The sequence below is a fragment of the Scyliorhinus torazame genome, chromosome 11 (genome assembly GCF_047496885.1).
Source record: "Scyliorhinus torazame isolate Kashiwa2021f chromosome 11, sScyTor2.1, whole genome shotgun sequence".
Classification (NCBI taxonomy): Eukaryota; Metazoa; Chordata; class Chondrichthyes; order Carcharhiniformes; family Scyliorhinidae; genus Scyliorhinus; species Scyliorhinus torazame.
This window is the reverse complement of record NC_092717.1, coordinates 51,457,140-51,482,372: the sequence shown is the minus strand read 5'-3', so window position 1 is coordinate 51,482,372 and position 25,233 is coordinate 51,457,140. Positions and strand designations below refer to the sequence as shown.

The window sequence follows — 25,233 nt, the reverse complement described above, 5'->3', positions numbered from 1 at the left end:
CGGTGCTGGAGGTGAATCAGGATTGGGCAATGATGGGGGTGAAAGGGGATTGGGACAGTGATGTGCGATGAATCAGGATTGGGCAATGACGGAGGTGAAAGGGGATTGGGACAGGAATGACAGATGAATCAGAATTGGGCAATGATGGAGGTGTAAGGGGATTTGGCAATGATGGGGATGATAGGGCATTGGGCAATGATGGGATTGAAAGGAGATTGAGCAATGATGGGTGTGAAAGGGGATTGGGTAATGATGGCGGTGAAAGGGGATTGGGACGGTGATGACAGATGAATCAGGATTGGGCAATGATGGAGGTGAAAGGGGACTGGGCAATGATGGGGGTGATAGGGGATTGGGCAATGATAGGGGTGAAAGGGGATTGTACAATGGTGGTGATGAAAGGGGATTGGGGCCATGATGGGGGTGCAAAGGGATTGGGCAATGATGGGGATGAAAGGGGATTGGGCGATGATGGGGATGAAAGGGGATTGGGACGATGATGGAGGTGAACGGGGATTGGGACAGTGATGGAGGTGAATCAGTATTGGGCAATGATGCGGGTGAAAGGGGATTGGGCAATGATGGGGGTGAAAGGGGATTGGGCAATGATGGGGGTGAAAGGGGATTGGGCAATGATGGGGGTGAAAGGGGACTGGACAATGATGTGGGTGAAAGGGGATTGGATATTGATGGGGGTGAAAGGGGATTGGGACGTGATGGAGGTGAATCAGTATTGGGCAATGATGGGGGTGAAAGGGGATTGGGACGGTGATGGGGGTGAAAGCGATTGGGCAATGGTGGGGGTGAAAGGGGATTGGGACGGTGATGGGGTGAAAGCGATTGGGCAATGATGGGGATGAAAGGGGATTGGGACGATGATGGAGGTGAAAGGGGATTGGGACAGTGATGGAGGTGAATCAGTATTGTGCAATGATGCAGGTGAAGGGATTGGGCAATGACGGGGTGAAAGGGGATTGGGCAATGATGGGGGTGAAAGGGGATTGGGCAATGATGGGGGTGAAAGGGGATTGGGATTGTGATGGGGTGAAAGGCGATTGGGCAATGATGGGGGTGAAAGGGGATTGGGCAATGATGGGGGCAAAAGGGGTCTGGGCAATGATGTGGGCGTAAGGGGATTGGACAATGATGGGGGTGAAAGGGGATTGGGCAATGATGTGGGCGAAAGGGGATTGGACAATGATGGGGGTGAAAGGGGATTGGGACAGTGATGGGGGTGAAAGGGGATTGGGACGGTGATGGGGGTGAAAGCGATTGGCCAATGGTGGGGGTGAAAGGGGATTGGGACGGTGATGGGGGTGAAAGCGATTGGGCAATGGTGGGGGTGAAAGTGGATTGGGCAATGATGGGGGTGAAAGGGGATTGGGCAATGATGGGGGTGAAAGGGGATTGGGCAATGATGGGGGTGAAAGGGGATTGGGCAATAATGGGAGTGAAAGGGGATTGGGACGGTGATGGAGGTGAATCAGTATTGGGCAATGATGCAGTTGAAAGGGGATTGCGCAATGATGGGGGTGAAAGCGGATTGGGCAATGATGGGGTTGAGAGAGGATTGGGACAGTGATGGAGGTGAATCAGGATTGGGCAATGATGGGGGTGAAAGGAGGTTGGGCAATGATGGGTGTGTAAGGAGATTGGGCAATGATGGGGGTGAAAGGAGGTTGGGCAATGATGGGGGTGAAAGGAGGTTGGGCAATGATGTGTGTGTAAGGGGATTGGGCAATTATGGGGTTGAGAGAGGATTCGGCAATGATGGGGGTGAAAGGGGATTGGGACAGTGATGGAGGTGAATCAGGATTGGGCAATGATGGGGGTGAAAGGAGGTTGGCCAATGATGGGTGTGTAAGGGGATTGGGCAATGATGGGGTTGAGAAAGGATTGGGCAATGATGATGGTGAAAGGCGATTGGGCAATGAATGGTGTGAAAGGGGATTGGGACGGTGATGTCAGATGAATCGGAGGAATAATTAAACAATTGCAAAAAAAGATACATAATGCCTTCAAAATTCTTTTAACACTTGGATTCATCAATCTTGTATAATCCTATTTATTTGGTTATGTTTTGAGTCTCTTTTTTTAAAACAAGTGTAAAGTATATTTCGATTTTATTTAGAATATCCCACAGTTCCCTTGCCAAAGCTAATGCTTGATTTTTAAATGAAAAATACAATGTAATGCTTTGAAGCTATATAAATACTCCGAAGATACCTTTGTACATGTACTTAATCAATCATAGAACCACAGTAAAGTTACAATGCAGAAAGAGGCCATTTGGCCCATCATGTCTGCACCAGCCAAAAAAGAGAACAAAGAAACTAGCTCATTTTAATCTCACTTTCCAGCATCTGGTCCATAGCCTTGCAGGTTACAGTACTTTAGATGCAGATCCAGGAAGCTTTTAAATGAGTTGAGCATTTGAGCATTTACCACCATCTTAAGTAGTGAATTCCAGATGCCCACCACCCTCTGGGTGAAAAAGCTTTTCCTCTTGCCCCCACTGATCCTTCTATCAATCACCTTAAATCTATGCCCCCTGGTAATTAGCCCCTCAGCGAAAGGGAAACAAGTCTTTCCTCTCTACCTTGCCTCGGCCGCTCATAATTTTGTACACTTCAGTGAGATCACCCTTTAGTCTCCTCTGTTCTAAAGAAAACAACCCCAGCCTATCCAATCTCTCCTCACAGCTACATTTTCCAAGCCCTGACAACAGTCTTGTAAATCCCCTCTGTGCTCTCTCCAGAGCAATTATATCCTTCCTGTAAAGTGGTGATCAGAATTGTACACAAAATTCCAGCTGAGGCCTAAACAGTATTTTATACAGTTCCATCATTATATCTCGGCTTTAGTATTCAGTACCTCGCCGAATTAAGGGAATCAGTCCATATGCTTTCTTGACCACCTTGTCCACCTGTCCTTCCACCTTCAAGGACCTATGGACATGCACTCCAAGGTCTCTTGCTTTCTTAATCTCTCTCTATATCTTCCCATTTATTGAGCAATCCCTTACTTTGTTTGCCCTTCCCAAATGCATTACCTCACACTTTTCCAGATTGAATTCCATTTGCCACTTCTCTGCCCACTCACCCAAACCATTGATATCATTCGGGAGTCGAAGGCTATGGGTGGTACGGTAGCACAGTGGTTAGATTCCCGGCCTGGGTTACTGTCTGTGCAGAGTCTGCATGTTCTCCCCGCATCTGCGTGGGTTTCCTCCAGGTGCTCCAGTTTCCTCCCACAAGTTCCGAAAGAAGTGCTGTTAGGTCATTTGGACATTCTGAATTCTCCCTCAGTGTACCTGAACAGGTGCTGGAATGTGGCGACTCGGGGCTTTTCACAGTAACTTCATTGCAGTGTTAATGTAAGCCTACTTGTGACAATAAAGATTATTATAACTATCCTCTTTGCTATCGACTACACTGCCAATTGTTGTGTCATCTACAAATTTTCAAATCATGCCTCCCACATTAAAGTCTAAATGATTCATATAAACAAAAAACAGCAAGGGCCCAACACTGAGCCCCGTGGAATGTTAATGGAAACTTTTTTCCATTCGCAAAAACATCCATTGACCATTACCCTATGTATCCTGTCGCTGAGCCAATTCTGGATCCAACCTGCCACCCTCCCTTCTATCTCATGAGATCTCACTTTTCTGACCAGTCTGCCATGTGAGACCTTGTCTAATGCCTGAGTGAAATCCATGTATAGAATATCCACTGCATTACCCTGATCAATCCTCCTTGTTACTTCCTCAAAAAATTCTATTAATTTGGACAATATCTAGGCTTGAACTGGCAAGTGGCAAGTTACATTTGCTTTGATACAAAACCATGCCATTTTCTTTAAACATTTCTCTTTGCCAGATATAAAAATATTGAACATGGTCTTGCTGCATTTTGACATGGACTCTTCACTATCTGAGGAGTCGGGAATGGTGCTGGATATTGTGCAGTCATCTGCGAACATCACCACTTCTAAACTTATGATGGAAGGGAGGTCATTGATGAAGCAGCTGAAGATGGTTGGGCCTAGGACAGTACCCTGAAGAACTCCTGCACTGATATACTGGAGCTGAAATGATAGACCTCCAACTACCAGAACCATTATCCTTTGAGCTGGGGCTGTTTAGCACAGGGCTAAATCGCTGGCTTTGAAAGCAGACCAAGGCAGGCCAGCAGCACGGTTCGATTCCCGTAACAGCCTCCCCGAACAGGCGCCGGAATGTGGCAACTAGGGGCTTTTCACAGTAACTTCATTTGAAGCCTACTTGTGACAAGCGATTTTCATTTCATTTCATTTCAAAATGGGGAACAAAAATGCTGCCTGGCTGACACTCAAGAAAGTAATTAAGTTATTTAGCTTTCCAATTGGTGCAGGAAGGTAATGCGTCACAAGGATGGATATGTTGGCCATTGAATGGCAAGAGGGTGGGGGTTGGTCGTGTGGTGAGACCACCAGGAATACATTTAATCACAGTTGGCAACCATTTGTTGCTTGTTCAGCTTGTTCAGGCGCTGTTCAAGGAAGTTTGAACAAAGTTCCTCTGGCATCCTAGATAATATTTTACCTTTCGTCAACTTCAATTAAACCTGTCTCATTTGGTTTCTGTGGCTATCTTCTGTGTTAAATTTGGTCCCACAAGCTTTCCTTCCGTTTTCCCTGGTTTCCCTTTCTTTTAATTTAAATTAACTTTTTTTCCCTCTCCTTTGTTTCCCTTTCAGTTTCTCTGGCATGCATCAAACCTAAACTCTGAACAGAATCAGAAGAGACACAGGAGGAAATAAATGAGACCCAGACTTGAGTCAGGATCCAACCTTCCTCAGCAAAATAACAATTCTAAATATTAATATTCAAGTCCTGTTTCTGTATGACCAAATTCTGAATCAGTTTTGAATAATCAGGTGATTTCTATGAATAAAACCACGTAATAGAAATTTTATGATCACTGAATGACTCGACTTTCAAATAGAATAAAACAATATTGTGTAATGGTTTTCCCCTTTCCTCTCAAAGGGACTGACTCATGTTAGCTCACTCTGCTGCATCACTCAGATGGCTGCTCTTGATGTGTAAGCTTAGAGCTATTTGATCGGATGTGAAATCACAGCCAAATTAGGGTTGACTTACGTGTAGTGTTGTCCGAAGTGCCCATATCTGTTTGGAACTAGGTTGAGGCAGTCACTTCAGGGCTCTTAACAGATGGTAAACAGAGAGATTTCACGCTATCATTTTGGGTGGGATTCAAAATCAGGTACCAGAGGTGAAAGTACAGTGTGTAACCATAGATCCCTATGATTTCTACACTTTAAATGTATAACACTATCCCAAACAACAAGCTGCCAACGGTTTTAATCCACAACATAAAATATATCTGAACAGTGTGCCAGTTTATGCCACGTAATATGGAAAAGACAGTCCTTTTAATGTCCAGCCAGAAATCGCTAGCTTCAGAATAATCTTTTGACTAGTTCTGTTGCTCAATATGATTACCGTTTCCATATGACGTTTCATTTCACGTTTCTTCTAAATTTATCCGCTTTATTTTCCCTGTGAACCATAAATTCCCAGCTGACTTATTTTGATACATGTTAACCTCAAATGAGCTAACTTCTGCATTCAATGAAGACTGTGTTAATGTATTAACCCGTGCTGAGATTCATGCTGGGAGATAGTTAAACTCACCGATGTACACAATGCAAAGTGGATTAAATAAATGTATTGATTCTCATAAATTTATTCCTCTCATCCCATTTTCACTGAGGGCATTGCATCATCGCTCATTGTATCATGTCCAGATGTTACTATTAAGTAAGTAAAATTAATAAATATCAACTACCTAATACCTCAGCTAACTCACTTATTTCCCCATTAAATGGTGTCCAAATGGGGCCATTTTAACCTAACACTTTGGATGGATGTTAAATGGATGGGTTCAAGTTGACTTTTACCAATTTAATTTAACAAAGTAAATTCGGGCAGGGTGTAAACAAGTAGCCTTATTCCCACTGGGCAGGATATGTTAAACCACACCCCCTAAAAAAAATATTGTGTCAATGTTTATACTGTACTGCAGGAACTCATATTACATGGTATGGTAGTATGTTGTTTATTCATTTACGGGATGTGGTCGGCCCTGCTTAGGCCAGCACTTATTGCCCATCCCTAGTTACCTTCAGAAGGTGGTGGTGAGTTGCCTTCTTGAACCACTGATGCCCATAAGGTGTAGGTACACCCACAATGCGGTTAGGGAGGGGGTTCCAGGATTTTGACCCAGGAACACTGAAGGAACGGCGATTTATTTCCAAGTCGGGGTGGTGAGTGACATGGAGGGGAACTTCCAGATTGTGGGGTTCCCAGGTCTCTGCTGCTCTTGTCCTTCTAGATGGTAGTGGTCGGCGGTGCACCTTGTAGATGGTACACTCGGCTGCCACTGTTCATCGGTGGTGGAGGGTTTGAATGCTTGAGGAAGGGATAGCAATCAAGCAGGCTGCTTTACTCTGGATGTTGTTGGAGCTTCTTGAGTGTTGTTGGAGCTGCACTCATCAAGGCAAGTGGAGAGTATTGCATTGCACTCCTGACTTGTGCCTCGCGAAGTCCACGATGACCGTCCGGATCAACGGGCATGAGACAGCCTGGCTTTTTGACTCCGGGGGCACAGATAGCTTTATTCACCCAGATACGGTAAGGCGCTGCTCGCTCCCAATCCTACCCGCGACCCAGAAAATCTCCCTGGCTTCCGGATCCCACGCAGTGGATATCCGGGGGTACTGTGTCGCGACCCTTACTGTACAAGGCATAGAGTATACTAACTTTAAGCTCTACGTCCTCCCCCATCTCTGCGCTGCCCTATTACTGGGGCTCGACTTCCAGTGCCATCTCCAGAGCCTTACCTTAAAATTCGGTGGACCCCTTTCCCCCTCACCGTCTGTAGCCTCGCGACCCTGAAGGTCGCCCCACCCTCCCTCTTCGCAAACCTCACCCCGGACTGTAAGCCCATCGCTACCAGAAGCAGACGCTACAATGCCCAGGACAGGGCCTGTATCAGGTCAGAGGTCCAGCAGCTCCTGCGAGAGGGGATCATTGAGGCTAGTAACAGTCCCTGGAGAGCCCAAGTGGTGGTCGTCAAGACTGGGGAGAAGCACTGGATGGTCACCGATTAAAGCCAGACCATTAACCGGTACATGCAGCTCGATGCATACCCCCTCCCCACATATCTGACATGGTCGATCAGATTGTACAGTATCGAGTCTTCTCCACAGTCGACTTGAAGTCCGCATACCACCAGCTCCCTATCTGCCCGGAGGACCGTCAATACACTGCCTTCGAGGCAGATGGCCGCCTCTACCACTTCCTCAGGGTCCCCTTCAGAGTCACCAACGAGGTCTCGGTCTTCCAAAGAGAAATGGACCGAATGGTTGACCAGTACGGGCTGCGGGCCACGTTTCCGTACTTGGACAATGTCACCTTCTGCAGCCATGACCAGCAGGACCATGACGTGAACCTCCGGCGCTTCCTCCACACCGCAAAACTCCTGAACCTAACCGATAATAGAGAAAAATGTGTCTTCTGCACAAACTGCCTAGCCATCCTCGGCTACGTCGTGGAACAAGGAGTCCTAGGGCCCGACCCCAACCGCATGCGCCTCCTCCTGGAACTCCCCCTCCCCGACTGCCCCAAGACCCTGAAGAGATGCCTGGGGTTCTTTTCGTACTATGACCAGTGGGTCCCAACTATGCGGACAAGGCCTGTCCACTGATCAAATCCACCATTTTTCCCCTGACGGCTGAGGCCTGACTGGCCTTCAATCGCATCAAGGAAGATATTGCCAAAGCCACGATGCATGCTGTGGACGTGTCCATCCCTTTCCAAGTGGAGAGCGATGCGTCGGACTTTGCCCTGGCCGCTACACTCAACCAGGAGGGCAGGCCCGTGGCTTTCTTCTCCCGTACCCTCCATGCCTCCAAAATTCGACACTCCTCCATCGAAAAGGAAGCTCAAGCCATTGTAGAAGCTGTGAGACATTGGAGGCATTACCTGGCCGGCAGGCGATTCACTCTCCTTACTGACCAACGGTCGGTTGCCTTCATGTTCAATAACACACAGCAGGGCAAGATTAAGAATGACAAGATTCTGAGGTGGAGGATTAGGCTCTCCACCTACAGCTATGATATCTTGTATCGACCTGGGAAGCTCAATGAGCCCCCAGATGCCCTATCCCGCGGTACATGTGCCAGGGAACAGGTAGACCGACTCCGAGCCCTCCACAACGACCTCTGTCACCCGGGGGTCACCCGTTTTTTTCTCCGGTGGCTTCATCAAGACTCGCAACCTGCCTTACTCCATCAAGGAGGTCAGGTCCGTGACCAGGGACTGCCAGGTCTGTGCGGAGTGCAAACCGCACTTCTATCGGCCAGACAGAGCCTCCTGCCTCTTCGAGCGCCTCAGCATTGACTTCAAAGGGCCCCTCCCCTCCACTGACCGTAACGTGTACTTCCTCAACATCACTGACGAATACTCAAGATTCCTCTTCGCCATCCCCTGCTCTGACATGACCTCTGCCACCTTCATCAAGGCCCTGCACAGTCTTTTCACCCTGTTCGGGTTCCCCGCCTACATCCACAGTGATCGGGGCTCCTCCTTTATGAGCGACGAGTTGCGGTCAGTTCCTGCTCAGCAAAGGCATCGCCTCCAGCAGGACGACCAGCTGTAACCCCCGGCCCTATGGTCTAGAAATCTCCCAGTCTCCCGCTGACAGGAGGTCCTCTCCGACGTGCTCCACTCCATCCGGTCGCTCCTGTGTACAGCCACCAACGAGACTCCTCATGAACGTATGTTTGCCTTCCCCGGGAAATCCTCCTCCGGGGTCTCGCTTCCGTCCTGGCTGACAGTCCCAGGGCCCGTCCTTCTCCGGCAGCATGCGAGGAGATATAAAACCGACCCCCACGTCGAGAAGGTCCTGCTCTTCCATGCAAACCCACAATATGCCTACGTGGCACACCAGAACGGGCGGCAAGACACGGTCTCCCTTCAGGATTTGGCACCTGCAGGTTCCCCAGTGACCATCACCATCACCCCCCACCCGACACCGTCTTCCCCCACCCCTGCCCACCTCCCTCACGAACTAACACCCGCAGGCCCACCGGCGACAAGTACCCCCTGGACCACCGCCCATACACCCCCCCCCCCCCCCTTCGCCGACTCAACATCTGGGTGAAGAAGAAGAAGACACGCTCCCGGAGGCACAGGTCTCGACACCGGCGCCCACACGACAACCGGAACTGAGGTGATCATGACGGACGGTCATGGCCCCCAACAGACTTGACCTTTAAGACCACTTCACCCCCGCCAGACTCTTTTTAAACAGGGGATGAATGTGGTAAACCACAGTATTGCATTATATGGTATTGTATTGTGCATGCCTGGGCTTGTCCAGGCTGGCTCCGCCTGTGGCTCCTCCCCTTGGGCTTATGTATAAAGGTGGCAAGTCTCCGCCTCCGGACCCAGTTTGGGTCCAGAGGCAGGAGGCTTGCTGTTTAGTGTATTAAAGCCTCAGTTATGTTTATCACTCGTCGCGTGTTATTGATGGTGTATCAGATGCTAAGCCATTGAGTTTGGTGCAGAGGTCATGAACTCCAATCAGAAACTGCAGCAGGCAAAGTGCAATCAAATTTAGTGAAAGAAATGTAAAAAAAACGCCACAAGAAACACAGTGACTGCCCTGGACTGAGCCACGTGCATGTTTGCAATGATCAGAGAAGTCACCCGGTATTCAGGGCTAGTCACGTGTACTAAGGCTGCTAAGAGCTCTGTCTCACGTTCCACAACATGGTGATAGCCTCTGACTGAAAGACTGTGCGTGTTGAGTGGCTTCTTGGGAAACAGGAGGTTGCTCAAAGGTCTTACACAGCCCTTAGTAGCTGGTTGAAAAAAATGGCATTGGCTGGGGCCTGAGGAATGAAGGAGCCATCTGCCCTCTGGTCCAAGGATTGTGTGAAAAGGACAACTGATGCGGGTGGCCAAAAAATATTATCATAGGGGGAGGCAAAAGTGTGGATGGGAAGCAACCAATACAAAATGGACGCAAATCGGTGAGAACAAAGGCTGCCTAAAAGGTCTCCAATACCCTCGAGTAGTTCAAGAGTATAGGGCTTGTCAGAGTAGAGTTAAGGGAGAAATCAGGAGGGCAAAAAGGGAACATGAGATTGTCTTGGCAGATAAGGCAGGTTTGTAGCTCCTTGAAGGTGGAATCGCAGGTGGACAGGGTGGTGAAGAAGGCATTCAGCATGCTAGGGTTTATTGGTCAGAATATTGAATGCAAGAGTTGGGATGTCTTGTTGAAATTGTACAAGACATTGATAAAACCACACATGGAATACTGTGTTCAGTTCTGGTCACCCTATTATAGGCAGGATATTGTTAAACTAGAAAGAATGCAGAAGAGATTTACGAGGATGCTACCAGGACTTGATGGTCTGAGCTGTGAGGAGAGGCTGGGATGTTTTTCCCTTGAGCTTGGGAGGCTTAGGGGTATTCTTATAAATATAAAATAATGAGCGGCATAGATAAGGTAGATAGTCAACATTTTTTCCCAAAGGTAGAGGAGTATAGAACTAGAGGTCTTTAAGGTGAGATGGGAGAGATACAAAAGAGACCAGAGGGAAAATTTCTTCACACAGAGGGTGGTGAGCATCTGGGATGAGCTGCCAGAGGCAGTGGTAGAGACGGGTAAAATCTTTTCCTTTAAAAAACAGTTAGACAGTTACATGGGTAGGGTGGGTATAGAGGGATATCGGCCAAATGCGGGCAAGTGCGACTAGCTTAATGATAGAAACTGGGCGGCATGGACAAGCTTGGCCAAAGGGAATGTTTCCATACTGTAAACATCCATGACTCTAAGCTGACAGGTAACATTGTCAAGAAAGTATGTCATAAAATTGCGAAGTTGGGACATTAAGTGAGGAACAACAATTGCTTTGACTTAAACTGACTCATGAATACCACTGTGTAAAACAAGTCAGCTGCTCAATCATGACGAAGCATACTGGGAAATCTAAGATGAAATGAATGAGCCACTGAGACTGCAGTCACCCGATTATTTTGGTTGTCATGGCGACAATTACTAAGAAATGTGTAAGCTGACCACTGGTTGACTTTTTACTTGTCAGTAATACAAATATTCCCAGGGATTTTGGACTAGACCACTCTTTCATCACTACTCCGCAATCATGGCTTAGCCACATCCTTAGGATGTAATCAGTCTGGCTATTGATACACTGATTCCATTATCCACGTAACATCTGGTTTCATTGCAGTTTACAACAGCTAGCGGTCATACATTGCAACGTTACCCGAACAAAAAGTATTTCTGTCTTCCAATTAACTTTTTTTTATACTGTAGTCAACACCATTTTACTTGAGTTACTTCACACAAAAAAAACACTTGAAACTCCAGGAGCCCTCATATTTGGTGAAACAAAAACCAATACTCGGTGAATGTGACACATTCTAAAATTGTTCCTCTTCATTTCTTCTCTAGCCATACCCCAGGCTGCTTATATGGCTAACCGAAAAACATTGTTAAAGGAGCGGAGAGAGGGAGGAGGGGTTAGATAATCGAGTTGGATGGTGACCTATTTCAATGCTAACCTTCACTACTGGAGACCTATGTTCAAACCAAATCAGTTAAGGAGCTAAGAAGCATGGCTACAATCAGTTCCACAACATTCAACTGAAAGACATAAAACTTGGAAATAAGAGCTGAATTCACATCAGAGAGATTCAATAGCTTGAAGAACTGAAATATAAAGTTATACTTAAAAGTTATAGGGTCCTCTCCTCTTTTTGCATTTTCTTTCCCTTTATCTAGATAACCCCGGAGGATAAGAGGTTTCACACAACGGCATGGTTGGATGATAAAGTCAGTGGCCTAAGCTAAGAGTTGGTGAACCTTTTTCTAAGTAATGAATAGATCAGATCTCCAATACTTTTAGCTGTTATGCCACATGGGCAGCACAGCAATCAGTTGCACTGCTGCCTTAAGCAGGCAACTGACAACCTCTTTGTTACATATCCACCTACACATGCAGCAGCAGGGAGAAGCAGAGGCAATGTGAAATTTTCCATACTGTTGACTTCAAGATACGAGATTGTAGCTGCTAAGGTACGTTTTGGATATTCCGATATTCCTATGCTTGATACAGACAGAGAAAGAGAATTTACAGTGCAGAAGGAGACCATTCGGCCCACCGGGTCTGCACCGACCCTTGGAAAGAGCACTCCACTTAAGCCCACACCTCCGCCCCATACCCGTAACCCAGCAACCCCACCTAACCCTTTTGGACACTAAGGGCAATTTAGCATGGCCAATCAACCTAACCTGCACATCTTTGGACTGTGGGTGGAAACCCACGCTGACACAAGGAGAACGTGCAGACTCCACACAGTGACCCAAGCCGGGAATTGAACCTGGGACCCTGGAGCAGTGAAACAACAGTGCTAAACACTGTGCTACAGTGCCGCCCTTGCTCACTTTTCTGGGGTTATGCATGGAGGTTTCATTCTGAAACTGGGCTAACATGCCCACGCTCTTGAAGGAGAAAGGAAAATGGGCTATTGGCTCCTCTGAAAAACGGGCTAAATATTGCAACCCATGGTGAAAATATTGTGAAAGTGGGAATGGAGCTCTCAGTGATGGAGAATCTAGAAAGGTGAGAGCATTTCTGATGTGTGCAGGCTGCCAATATACAGGCTTGGGCTCAAATCTTAAAAGATATTCCCTTGGTTGACCTCAACACAATGCATATATAAACTTGGGGCTGCAACTCCAAACCTCATAGCTGTCGAATCATTTTTCGGAGGGAGTGCCAAGCAAGAGGGGCATGTCTGACGTGTAAGTTGATCAGGCAGCTCTCTCTCAAGGCAACACCCAGTCCATCATGCATCTCTACACAAATGCCAGTAATGTGCCATGGAGAAATCAGGGCCAGCCATTCACACCAGGCTGCCTCAGATACAGTGCTATCGGACTGCACAATGCAAGGGACTCTGGGATGAAACCTTGCAGCTAGCCAGCACACTTCCTCCTTCCACAGGTAACCAACTTAGAAAGAAAAACAGGGGGGTGATTCTCCGAGCCCCGTGCCGGGCCGGAGATCGGAGCAACCATGCCACGACGCCCGACGCCGGCGCGCGATTCTCTGAGGTGCGGAGAATCAGCGCCATTTGCGCCGGCGATTCTCTGGCCCGGATGGGACGAGCGGCCATTCCGACACGACAGAGTCCTGCCGGCACCGTTCACCCTGGTCGCTGCCGGCGGGAACTTTGCGGGAACGCTCGGGGGGGAGGGGGGGGGGCTCCCTCACTGGGGGTGGCCTCCGATGGTGTCTGCCCCCCCCCCCCGGACCAGGCCTGCATTCCGGCGCGGCCGGCCCCTGAACACCGACCCCAAGTTGGGTCGGGGCCGGCGCGCGTAAGAAGTTCCCCGCGCATGCGCAGGATGGCGCGGCCCACTGCGCATGCGCATGATTGAGCTGGCCCAACTGCGCATGCGCGGGTTGGTGCGGCGCCCATTTGGCACCGCTTACGGAGGCTGGTGCGGCGTGAACCGCTCCAGCGCCTTGCTGGCCCCCTGTGGGGGCCAGAATAGGTCGTGCCATGGCGTTCACGACGGCGCGAACACCTGGCTGCCATATCGGAGAATCGCCCCCCTCGTGTCACACCAAACAAAGAATGAGCACAAAGCAGGGGAAGCAATGTTACCTCACACTGAACATTTTCACACATCGGGTTAAATAATTGCCCTGGACTTGATTTGAACATTGCACTGGTTATTTATTTGGAATAATTTGGAATAATGCAGGAGCCCAGCAAGAGATGGCAGTAGATGGTAATTAGGAAACTGGACAAGAAGCTAGCAGCTGATGTTTCGGGTAGTTTATTTTGTAAATCTGCAGAAGAGATTCCTAAGATAGGACAGCTCAAGTGAAACAGGAGGATATCCTGAATTAGTGCTTGGCTCACTAGTCTTCCAGGCTGCATTGGTATTCTTAGCAGTACTATCATGTATTTTAGCGACTGTTGTCCTATCATGCCATGGATTTGCATTCTGCTCTTCGTCAGGGTTCTTTGTAGAACATGTAGCAGATGGCGACAGTTACCAGTACAGCCTTAACTTGTTGACTCAATTGAAGGACTGTTTCAATGTCCCATTGATTTCCTTCACATCTTAATCACTTAAAAAGAATATCCATGTTTCAAATCTTCCTTCACAGCTGTAATCCCCATCTAAACCTTTGTGGAAACTGAGGTAACATTTTATGATTTTGCACTCTGCCAAGATTTGCCTGCCTGGAATCCAAATCAAGATTTCAGGGGCCCACCCAAATTCCCAATGTGCTCCCATTAAAGGTGCTCCACACTCGGGATTCTAATTCAAAAATCTCCAGATGGGCACACAATTCTCTCACCAGAGTTTGAGGACCAGGAACACTGCGCAATGTAAGCTACTCCACAAGTACAAATAGAAACAAAAATACCTCGCACAAATCTAGTTGATGTCTTGTATAATTTAGTGCTCACACACAGAATTTAAAAGCCTGGATTTTGTTTGTATGTGCGGAAAAGTAGAGATAAACTGAGAGAGCAGAACATCAACCATTACATGACAAGAAAACCTTCTTTAGATCCTGCCCAGTCCAAGGAGTATCGCAAAGTTGGTGAAGGAAACTACATTTGTTTTATTTTGCAAACCAACTAACATTATTACCTTTGTACTTGATCACCATCTGAAGAACGGCACAGAGATATTTTGACTCAAGCAAAAACTGGCAAGATTACAAAGTGGAGTGATACAGTACAAAGTTGTTTTATGGATTAAAATATTTACTTATGAACACAAATAAAATACATACTCTAGTTGTTGCATGTACCTCATTAGGAAAGCGAACTTCCAGTTGCCTGTCAGGTTAATTATCTGCCCCACTCCCACTCTTGACTTTTCTCTCCTCACCTCCTACACTGTTCCAATGGAACAACTCAAGGAACAACACCTCTTTCAATTTCGAAACCTTGTTTAAAAACTGGTACATCTCTAAGTACTCCCAGTTCTGACAAAGGAATCCGGCCATCAACCAGAAATGTTAACTCAGTTTCTCTCTGCACAGATGCTGCCAGACCTGCTGAGTACTTTCTGGATTGTCTATTTTCAGCTTTGATGTTCAGTATGTTTCATATCAATTTTGGGCAAAATCCAACCAAATTTAAAATCCCGCGTCGGACGCATTTAGCCGGGTGTTTCCTGGTGATTGCAGTGCCGGGAAACACCATGCTATCTAACAGGACTTTGTTGCAATCCAGGGCCTCAGCGGGGAACACCCCACCAAGACCCACTTAGTCCCGCTTCCTGCTCTGAGGAGCTCCGCTCACCTGAATTCCTCAGTGCAGGAGAAGATCTCTTGACCTCCTAATCACCCCCCCTCCCCCCAAAGCCCACAATGGGTGGGATTCAGATCGTCACGTCTCGTGAGTTTCCGTTAGATCTCATGAGGCGTGATGAGCTGGGTAGATTCCGGAAGAGGGTCGTCCCGACATCTACCGGCCGCACCCCTATTCGGGCACAACGCGGCCGGTAGATCGCGCCCTTCATTTCATTAAGGAGGGGGAGGTTACAGATAACCTCGTGGAATAGAACTGCTGAAGAGATTATTAACCATGGTGCAAGAGTACAACAGAGATCTGTAAAATAAATGGACTGAATGGCCTAGAACCAGAGGCAGGGCAGCATCAACAATCTATAGAGGCAGTAGAAACAGCAATCTCCATTAGACCAACAACCTTTACAGAATAGGAGGGGGCCATTCAGTTCACTGTTTCTAGAAACTCAAATCTCGGGGGCAGCATGGTTGCGCAGTGGTTAGCACTGCTGCGCCGAGGTCCCAGGTTCAATCCCGGCTCTGGGTCACTGTCCGTGTGGAGTTTGCACATTCTCCTCCGTGTTGGCGTGGGTTTTGCCTCCACAACCCAAAAATGTGCAGGGTAGGTGGATTGGCCATGCTAAATTGCCCCTTAATTGAAAAAATGAATTGGGCACTCTACAAAAATCTCCAAATGACTCCAAATCTCATCCCACTGTCCTGCCTTCTCTACATTGTCCTTTGTTTTCTGCAACACTTATTTAGCCACTTTTCAATTCAAAGATATGATGGCATTAGCCTCAACTACATCCTGTTTCCAGATATTCCCCATTTTACACATTTGCAAGAAGAGGTTTCTTCCCTCCCACACACAAGACATTTCCCACAAGAAATGCTAGCGATGGAACAGAAATGGAATACCCAGAAGAGTGGAGTATTTAAAATTAAAAGAATATTTTAAAAAGAGGAAACGTGACAGAGAGAGAAAATTGAGCAGTGTGGTACTTACAGAAGGGATGTACACCAGAAGGCCGTTGGTCATAAGGAAGTGCTTTCAGAGATACTGGACTATTGCAAATCACTAACCACAGGCTACAAAGGAAAGTTACTACATCAGCAGCATTTTCATCTTTGAATAATGCCCAGTCTTACCACTGTACTCGAGAATCTTGCCATCTTCCTTTGCCTTGTCATCCACGTTGCCACTTCAGTCATTTAACCTTCATGCATATCCTTGGCAAATTAGCACAATATGACTGAACTTTTTTTTTTAAACCTCCCCTGTTCCTCTACTTTATTACTTCCTTACCAAGTTATTTTCAGTCCAGCGACTTGGTGCTAACTTAAAACAGGACTCTGCTTTTATTCTCCCATCTGCATACCTTTTCTACATCAGCGGGCCTGCTGGGATGTCTCAGCTCACCATGCTATTGTCAGTTAGTACAGTACAGCACTTGTCTGTTTTAAGACTGAAGCCAAGTCGTGCCTCCTCAGTGCTGTTATAAGTTAAAATAGCATTCTTTCTTTCACATCGAAGCCTCCCACCAATAATCTCCCTGTCAGGTACACCAACTTACTTGAATGCACAAAATAACTTTGGCAGCTTGATTTCATTTGAATAAAACAGCTTGTTACTCTTACTCATGCTAGATCTTCAGGTGCTGTAAATGTATTTGACTAAAATGCCATAATTACCTTGTATCTTTAATGTTGGGTTTATAATAGATGGTTTAATGTGTCACTCCATGCCCACCTGAATTTGAGGAATACTGAGTATTTTCTATAGTGTTTTCCGATTTCATTGTTAGAGGAAACCCATTTCTCTCTGCTGTTGTATTGCCTGCCTCTTCACACTCACATAAAGGCTTCAGTGCATGTGTTCAACAATAGCGCACTATAATTTCACTCCAATTGTTGGTAATCCATTTACTTTCTGACACCAGCTTTTTGTACCTTTTCTAGCAGTTCCTTTTGTTAGCCCCCACGTACTGGAATGTAATCTTCACTCAGCCCTATATTACATCATAGTGAGTTAAAAAATAAGAATCCAATTTTTTAATCCTTCGATGCAGACTAACACTGCTATTCTACATGGCAAGAAGATTAGCCATGAAGGACAGAATTTAATTGGCCAGTGGTGGCATGCTTTTGGGAAAATAGGGAGGGAGCCACATTGGGTCAGACCAAGTAATGGAATCTCTTCAGTAGTTTTTTCTTTAATTTGTTCATGGGATGTGGGGGTCGCAGGCTGTGCCAGCATTTATTGCCCATCCCTAATTACCCTTGAGGGGTAGTTAAGAGACAACCACGTTGCTGTGGGTCTGGAGTCACATGTAGGCCAGACCAGGTAAAGGACATTAGTAATAATGATAATCTATATTTTCACAAGTCGGCTTAAATTTACACTGCAATGAAGTTACCGTGAAAAGCCCCTAGTTGCCACATTCCGGCGCGTGTTCGGGTACACGAAGGCAGAATTCAGAATGTCCAAATTACCTAATAGCAGATCTTTTGGGAGTTGTGGGAGGAAACCGGAGCACCCGCAGGAAACCCACGTAGATACAGGGAGAATGTGCAGACTCCGCACAGACAGTGACCCAAGCGGGAATCTAACTGGGACCCTGGCGCTGTGAGGCAACAGTGCTAACCACAGTGCTACCATGCCGCCGATTAGTGAATCAGATGGCTTTTTCTGACAATAGACAATGGTTTTTAATTCCAGATTTTTTATTGAATTGAAATTTCACCACCTGCAGTGGCGGGATTCGAACCTGGGTCTCCAGAGCATTACTCTGAGTCTCTGGTTTACTAGTCCAGTGACAATACCACTACTCCACCGCCTCCCCTAGCGATACTGCTACTCTCTTTCTTTCTCTGGCGCTGACGTGGTCATGACAGGCAGCAGTTCTTGGGCAACTGAAAGCAGAAAATCAGAAGGGAAAGGTTGGCCTAAGGCAAGAGGAATAGGGTAGAAAGCAAGAAGTCCATGGTCACATCATCTGCAGTCTGCTCATCAAACCAGATACCAGGATGAGGGTAAAAAAGGAGATGAGAAGTTGCATGACATAGGAACATACCATGTTCACAGCAATGCTGGTTGCCACAGGATCTGTCGCAGCTGACGTCATGATGCTGAGAACTATCTTTTCAGTATGGCTCAGGAGATGCAGGTGTCCGTCTCCCCTACCAGTTTTGTTCTGCTCCCTTCTATTGTGTGCCATCTTGTCCTGCAGGAGAGAAAGAAGGAGGTCAGTCCCTGTCTTGTACTATGTTTGGGCGATGAGCCTGCCATAGCTAAATAACTGGAGACATGTGGAAGCAGTGAGAGCTGTGCATGAAGCTTGCAGCAACACTAGATCTTTGAGGGCGAGATGGAATATCTGAATTTCAGGCAGTGAGTCCTGAGTGCTATGGCCTGGAGCTGGGTGAGTGATGGGTTTGTGGTGCATTGAATAGCATGAGAGACTTACGGAGCCTTTGATGGGAGATGCCTCGTGAAGATGAATTCACTGGCTATGACAACCTGCATGAGGTCATTAGTCAATTTGTGGCACCGCTGCCAGTTTCTCAGGTCTAAATGCCAGGAACTGACTTCCATGGTCACCTCCTCCCAATATCGTTGAGAACCTCCTGGTCCCCATTGCACGGTTAGCTCCACCAGTAAAGCTTCCAGGACTGTATCCATCACCGTGGGGCCCCCTTGCTGCCCTGGAGCTCCGTTTTCACTGTTTAGAATTGCAGCAATATTATTCAGCAGCAACCTCCTGTGATTCACTGCAGCTTCATTCTATGAGTGATAGATAGACTTCCTTTAAGGAAGATGGATGGCTATATGTGTTGACTTCAGGAAGCAAAGCATTGAACACACCCCTGTCAGCATCAACGGCTCCGAGGTGGAGATGGTTAGCAGTTTCAAATTCCTAGGGGTGCACATCTCCAGAAATCTGTCCTGGTCCACCCACGTCGACGCTACCACCAAGAAAGCACAACAGCGCCTATATTTCCTCAGGAAACTAAGGAAATTCGGCATGTCCACATTGACTCTTACCAACTTTTACAGATGCACCATAGAAAGCATCCTATCAGGCTGCATCACAGCCTGGTATGGCAACTGCTCGGCTCAGGACCGCAAGAAACTTCAGAGAGTCGTGAACATTGCCCAGTCCATCACACAAACCTGCCTCCCATCCATTGACTCCATCTACACCTCCCGCTGCCTGGGGAAAGCGGGCAGTATAATCAAAGATCCCTCCCACCCGGCTTACTCACTCTTCAAACTTCTTCCATCGGGCAGGAGATACAGAAGTCTGAGAACACGCACGAACAGACTCAAAAACAGCTTCTTCCCCACTGTCACCAGACTCCTAAATGACCCTCTTATGGACTGATTTCATTAACACTACACCCTGTATGCTTCATCCGATGCCAGTGCTTTTGTAGTTACATTGTATATGTTGTGTTGCCCTATTATGTATTTTCTTTTATTCCCTTTTCTTCTCATGTACTTAATGATCTGTTGAGCTGCTCGCAGAAAAATACTTTTCACTGTACCTCGGTACACGTGACAATAAACAAATCCAATCCAATCTAATCCAATCCAATCCAATACCACGTGAATAAACATTGCTGGCTCCCTGCTAAGCACTGATGCAGCCAGCGGTGCAGCAGACACTTGGGCCTGTGTTACAATCCTGGGAATGTGTGTGCTGATTCCCTCCACCGACCTCTGCATCCAGAAACAACACATAATGGGTGTGATTCTACCACTGCATCATGCCCGGCTCTGGGTGAATCAGGTGGCAGGCCCAAATCGGGCTTTGCGCGAGTCAGCTGACCCGCAGTGCACCCGCGCGACCTGGACCACGTGCTCCCTCAAAGGGGAGAGCAGCCTATTGCCCTCGCAGAATTTGGAGACCTTCATTTTCATTTTCTTGTTGAGACCATACTGTGGAACCTAGCCTGAATTTCCACACAGGTGGAGAACCTCTCCGTCATTGCGAAAATGGTGGGGTACCCAGTCCCCACAATTTTGGAGGGGGGTGGGAATGAGGGCCTGTTCTGATTTACACATCCGTGTTTCACAGAGGCGACTGCACATGAGCTGACTTTGCTATTGGTATGTCTAAAACATGTTGTGTGCACTTTAAACCAGGTAGCAGAAGATCTAAGCTGCCAGAGGTAGGGTACCATTTGGATGTCATCTCAGGACACCTTTGGGAGAGTTAAGATGTCCTTTTGAAGTGGTAAGATGTCCTTTGGGAGTAGTAATGTGTCCTGTGGCATTGTTAAAAGTTGACATGAGTTCAACTCACTGGAACTGTCATGTTTCTTGGAATTATCAAGAGAACTGTCAAAATATCTGTCAAGAGGTTTAAATCTCCTGCCGTTTAAATTTTAAAAAGTAGTCTGCAGCTATTTCACTCTCTGTTGACATACGCCTGAGTGTTATCATCACAGCGTGAGTGTTGCAAGGCTGATTTCACACCCTTTGAAACCTTTCATTATCACCATAGGATGCCTGTCTGTTCACAGTTTGATTGACAGATCCAAGTGGTTATAAACTCTTTGAAGTGTGATTACGAATATAACTGCTTCTTTTTATATCTGATTAAAGGAATTTAAATGTAGTGAATGGGTTTTATCAATGGAGTGTTTTTTTAAACAATTAATTCATCAATAGACACTTGGAGTGCTATTTAATTTCTGCATGGATCTTGAGATCTGCCCATGGTAGATACTTGGCATGGTTTGTGTTATGACAAAGGATGGTGAGCACGAATTGGAATTATTTGGCATTAAGTTGGTGTAGCTTCATGGAGTGGCTGGAGGGGCAAAGGTTAGTATCGGGGCTATAAAGGGCCATGGGGGTGGGTGATGGCCAGCAGGAAGGAATGGGGGCTTTGGAGTGGTTGCTGGGAGGGTAGATTTGCATTGGGGCTGTTAAGGGCCATGGGAGGTAAGTGAGGGGCACAGGTTGGCATGGAAGGTATGAGGGGGCTATGGAGGGATGGATAGAGGTGCATGAAGTAGCATGGGTTTGCATAGATAGGACATGGGAAGTGTGTGGAGGTTGAGGGGGTGCAAGAGCTAAGGTCTGTTTCTGCTTTTGATTTTGATTTTGATAGCCTTGAAAGTACTGGTGCACTGAAGCCAGCCTTTCGCCCAGCTCGCCTTCACATCCAGAAGCCTCCGACCTCCTTCTCGGGTCGCCCACCACAACTCCCATTTTCATCTGCCACCACAAACCAAAAATTCGACCTTCTGGGGTACTCTTTTCCAAGTCGGGTTTGTGGGTCTGGGAATTGTCCGTCCTGCACTCCCGACCTGGGTGGCCATAGTCCCAGGTGACCATAAGCTGCATTCCCCTTTTCAGGGGGAGAGCTTACCTGTGGTGATTTAACCCGAGGATCACCACACCCCAGGCGAGGGGCAAGGTTGAGAAGGCAAGGCCTTCAAGAATAACTTTTTTACAGCTTTGAGATGTTGCACACAGGTTACAGAGTAGATTTTTATGAATAGGCTTTTCCAACACAACTTACACAAAGGAACTCAGGAATCTCAATGATTGGGTGTACATTTTACATTCACGGATTACAAATGAGGGAGCATGCATTTATCATAGATTATCATAGAATTTACAGTGCAGAAGGAGGCCATTCGGCCCATCGTGTCTGCACCAGCTCTTGGAAAGAGCACCCTACCCAAGGTCAACACCTCCACCTTATCACCATAACCCAGTAACCCCACCCAACACTAATGGCAATTTTGGACACTAAGGGCAATTTATCATGGCCAATCCACCTAACCTGCACATCTTTGGACTGTGGGAGGAAACCGGAGCACCCGGAGGAAACCCACGCACACACGGGGAGGATGTGCAGACTCCGCACAGACAGTGACCCAAGCCGGAATCGAACCAAGGACCTTGGAGCTGTGAAGCAATTGTGCTATCCACAATGCTACCGTGCTGCCTTTTAATGACCATCTGTCTGCCCACTCCTCTTTCCTGCTGTTCTAGCAATTGTGATCAAATGTATTTATTTTCCAGGTAACTGAAGAAATTGAAGGGAGTCACTCCAAATCTGATCACCTTCTTCTAACTGAAGTTATCTGATGTTCTTCCTGAATCTACCCCTAAAAGCAAGTCCTCTTGTTCTGTCCTTTACATTCCTGAGCCTTATTCATTTGGTGAGTCCCATTCTCCCTCTCCATTTACTCCTCTCCAACAAGGCTGCTCGTTCTTTGAACAAGTTCCTGCCACACATGTTAATTCATAGACACTGGATGTTGCCCACTCTATAGCCACAGCAGCCAATCAGTGCAGTTATATTCTTGTGTGACACTCATCACTCTCAAGGACGTTGCACCATTTCCACAATTATAAGAGTGGGGCTGGTGGCATGGAATGCTATTTTCCACAAGAATCCCTACATTGGTAACTAAGTAAAATAACTGACTTTAATGATGATAACAATCTTGCCGAGAGGTCTTGTGATGCAGTAACAGAGTCCCTACCTCTGGGCCGGACGCTCTGGTTTCAAGCCCTACTTCACGACTTGATGGCCACAGATGGTAAGTTAATAACGTGGCCAAACAAGTTGATTAGCCTGTAAACCCTTTCAGTATGCCTGTTGACAGGCAGTAAGAGTGGGACAGTTTCCTGGTCAGCCACACTGCAGTCCAGTTCTCCTTTAAAAAGAAATTAGCGCTCTAATTCTTCCCTTTCGCCCTGGTTATGATAGCAATGCTGCTAACAGAAACCCACTGCCAGTTCCTCACTTGACATACATTCTTGTGGGTGGCACAGTAGCACAGTGGTTAGCACTGTTGCTTCACAGCGACAGGGCCCCGGGTTCGATTCCCGGCTTGGGTCACTGTCTGTGCCGAGTCTGCGCGTTCTCCCTGTGTCTGCGTGGGTTTCCTCCGGGTGCGCTGGTTTCCTCCCACAAGTCCCGAAAGACATGCTTGTTAGGTGAATTGGACATTCTGAATTCTCCCTCAGTGTACCTGAACAGGCGCCGGAATGTGGCGACTAGGGGATTTTCACAGTAACTTCATTGCAGTGTTAATGTAAGCTTACTTGTGACAATAATAAAGATTATTATTATTATATGTAATGCCCAAAAAAATCAAAATGGGAAGAAAAGTCAGTGGCTCAAACAACACAGCACTCATTCAAAATCTGATGCTAATTGCAATTATGCAAGAATGATGTCCTAACATTCGGCTGTTTTCCACGTAATGGACTAAAAGCAAAGATTTGACTGGCTCTCTCTCAACTTATTTCTATGTCTGCCTGACTGGCATATTACTAATAACACATCTGATCACGTAGCAGTTCCTAGTTACAAATGCACACTTGCATCAATTCACACTTCAAGAACATTTCAGTGCTGTACTGAGGGAGTGCTGCACTGACAGAACTGGTTTATATTGTATGAGGCATTAACCTGTGGCCCCATCTATCTCTCGGGTGGATTCTAAAGATCCCATGGCACTATTTTGAAGATGAGCAGGGAAACACTCCCAGTGTGCTGGGCAATATGTGACCTTCCATCTAAAACAAATTAACTGGTCATTTATATCATTGCTAATTTTGGGACTTTATTGGGCCCAAATTGGTTGCTGCATTTCCTATATCATAACAGTGATCGCGCTTCAACCGGGTTTTGGACATCCCGAGGAAATAAAGGCACCATAAAAATCAAAATATTTCCCTCTTTATTTTATAATAAAACTATGGGAAATTATTAGTCATAAATCTATACATTTGCAAATGTGAACATAATTTTCACAGTAACCTCATTGCAGTGTTAATGTAAGCCAACTTGTGATGATAAAAATTATCATTATTATATATACATATAATTATAAACTAGTTTTAGCACGATTAGTATTACGGAGCTGGCAGGGTGAGTTGGATATTGCAAGGCAAGATGGTGACTGGGCCTTTGTTTGAGGTCTGGGTGGCTGGGTGTGGTATTTCTACTTCACACGTCAATATTCTACATAACAGAACACTAAACACTGGCTTTGAAAAGAATGCCAGAAGCTCAGATGTATTGGTATTCCTGAACAATGGCTAAAAGAACTGCCCTAATTTTGCTCTTTGGAAAAATATTGTATTGTTTGAATAACTCCCAGCAAATGTTTACCTTGAGCACAAGACGGTACTTAGGGATTTTCAAAGTGTTTCAGACTTTTTCCCTTTTGACTTACTGTTACTGTTAAGCATACATCTTCCCATTTTATTATGTATCATTTCATCCTTTTACTTAAATCTCTATAGACCACAATAGTTCTAATGTTCCATACCATGTGTTTTACATTTGAGTGATGATGACTTTCACATGTGCAACTTTTGAGTTTTTTGCTCTGCTGTATATGTTGCACATTTTCATCCTTTCTTAATCTGTATATTTTATTTAATCCTTGGTCTGCAGTTTTAATTCCTTACTTTAACCTCTTTTTAACCACTTCATGGCTGCTATCTGTGAGCACTTAAATAAATTCATTGACTTCTTACAGCCCTATTGTTGCAGATGGCCTGTAGGTAAAATGCAAAGCTTTGGTGAAAGTGAAGTAGTTCTACTGTCTCAGATTAAAATATGGATGTTGGAGATGGGGAGGGGCCTCAGTTATATAAAATTGGTCAGCTGTGGACAGCAGTCATCTGGCCTTCAGGAATTTCAGCCAGGGCCGACCAGCTTGAGATGGGTGGTTAGTCCACAGTTGACCCAAAAAACTGAGCTGAGCATGTTTGAAGCACATAATTAGCCTTTGCTTAGAGCATAGTCATGAGGCT

General features: G+C 46.5%; 1 protein-coding gene and 1 long non-coding RNA gene across 5 annotated transcripts in view; one reads left to right on the top strand and one right to left on the bottom strand.

Moving 5' to 3' along the window:
- The window catches only part of LOC140385280 (uncharacterized), a 154,698-nt gene extending 149,746 nt beyond the window's left edge, over positions 1–4,952 (top strand). For both annotated transcript variants that reach the window (XR_011933328.1, XR_011933327.1), the window contains exon 3: positions 4,740–4,952. This is a non-coding gene — a long non-coding RNA (uncharacterized lncRNA). The remainder of the gene's footprint in view (positions 1–4,739) is intronic.
- sugct (succinyl-CoA:glutarate-CoA transferase) overlaps positions 1–25,233 on the bottom strand; it is an 842,325-nt gene that overhangs the window by 88,810 nt on the left and 728,282 nt on the right. The gene's annotated exons all lie outside the window — the stretch shown is intronic.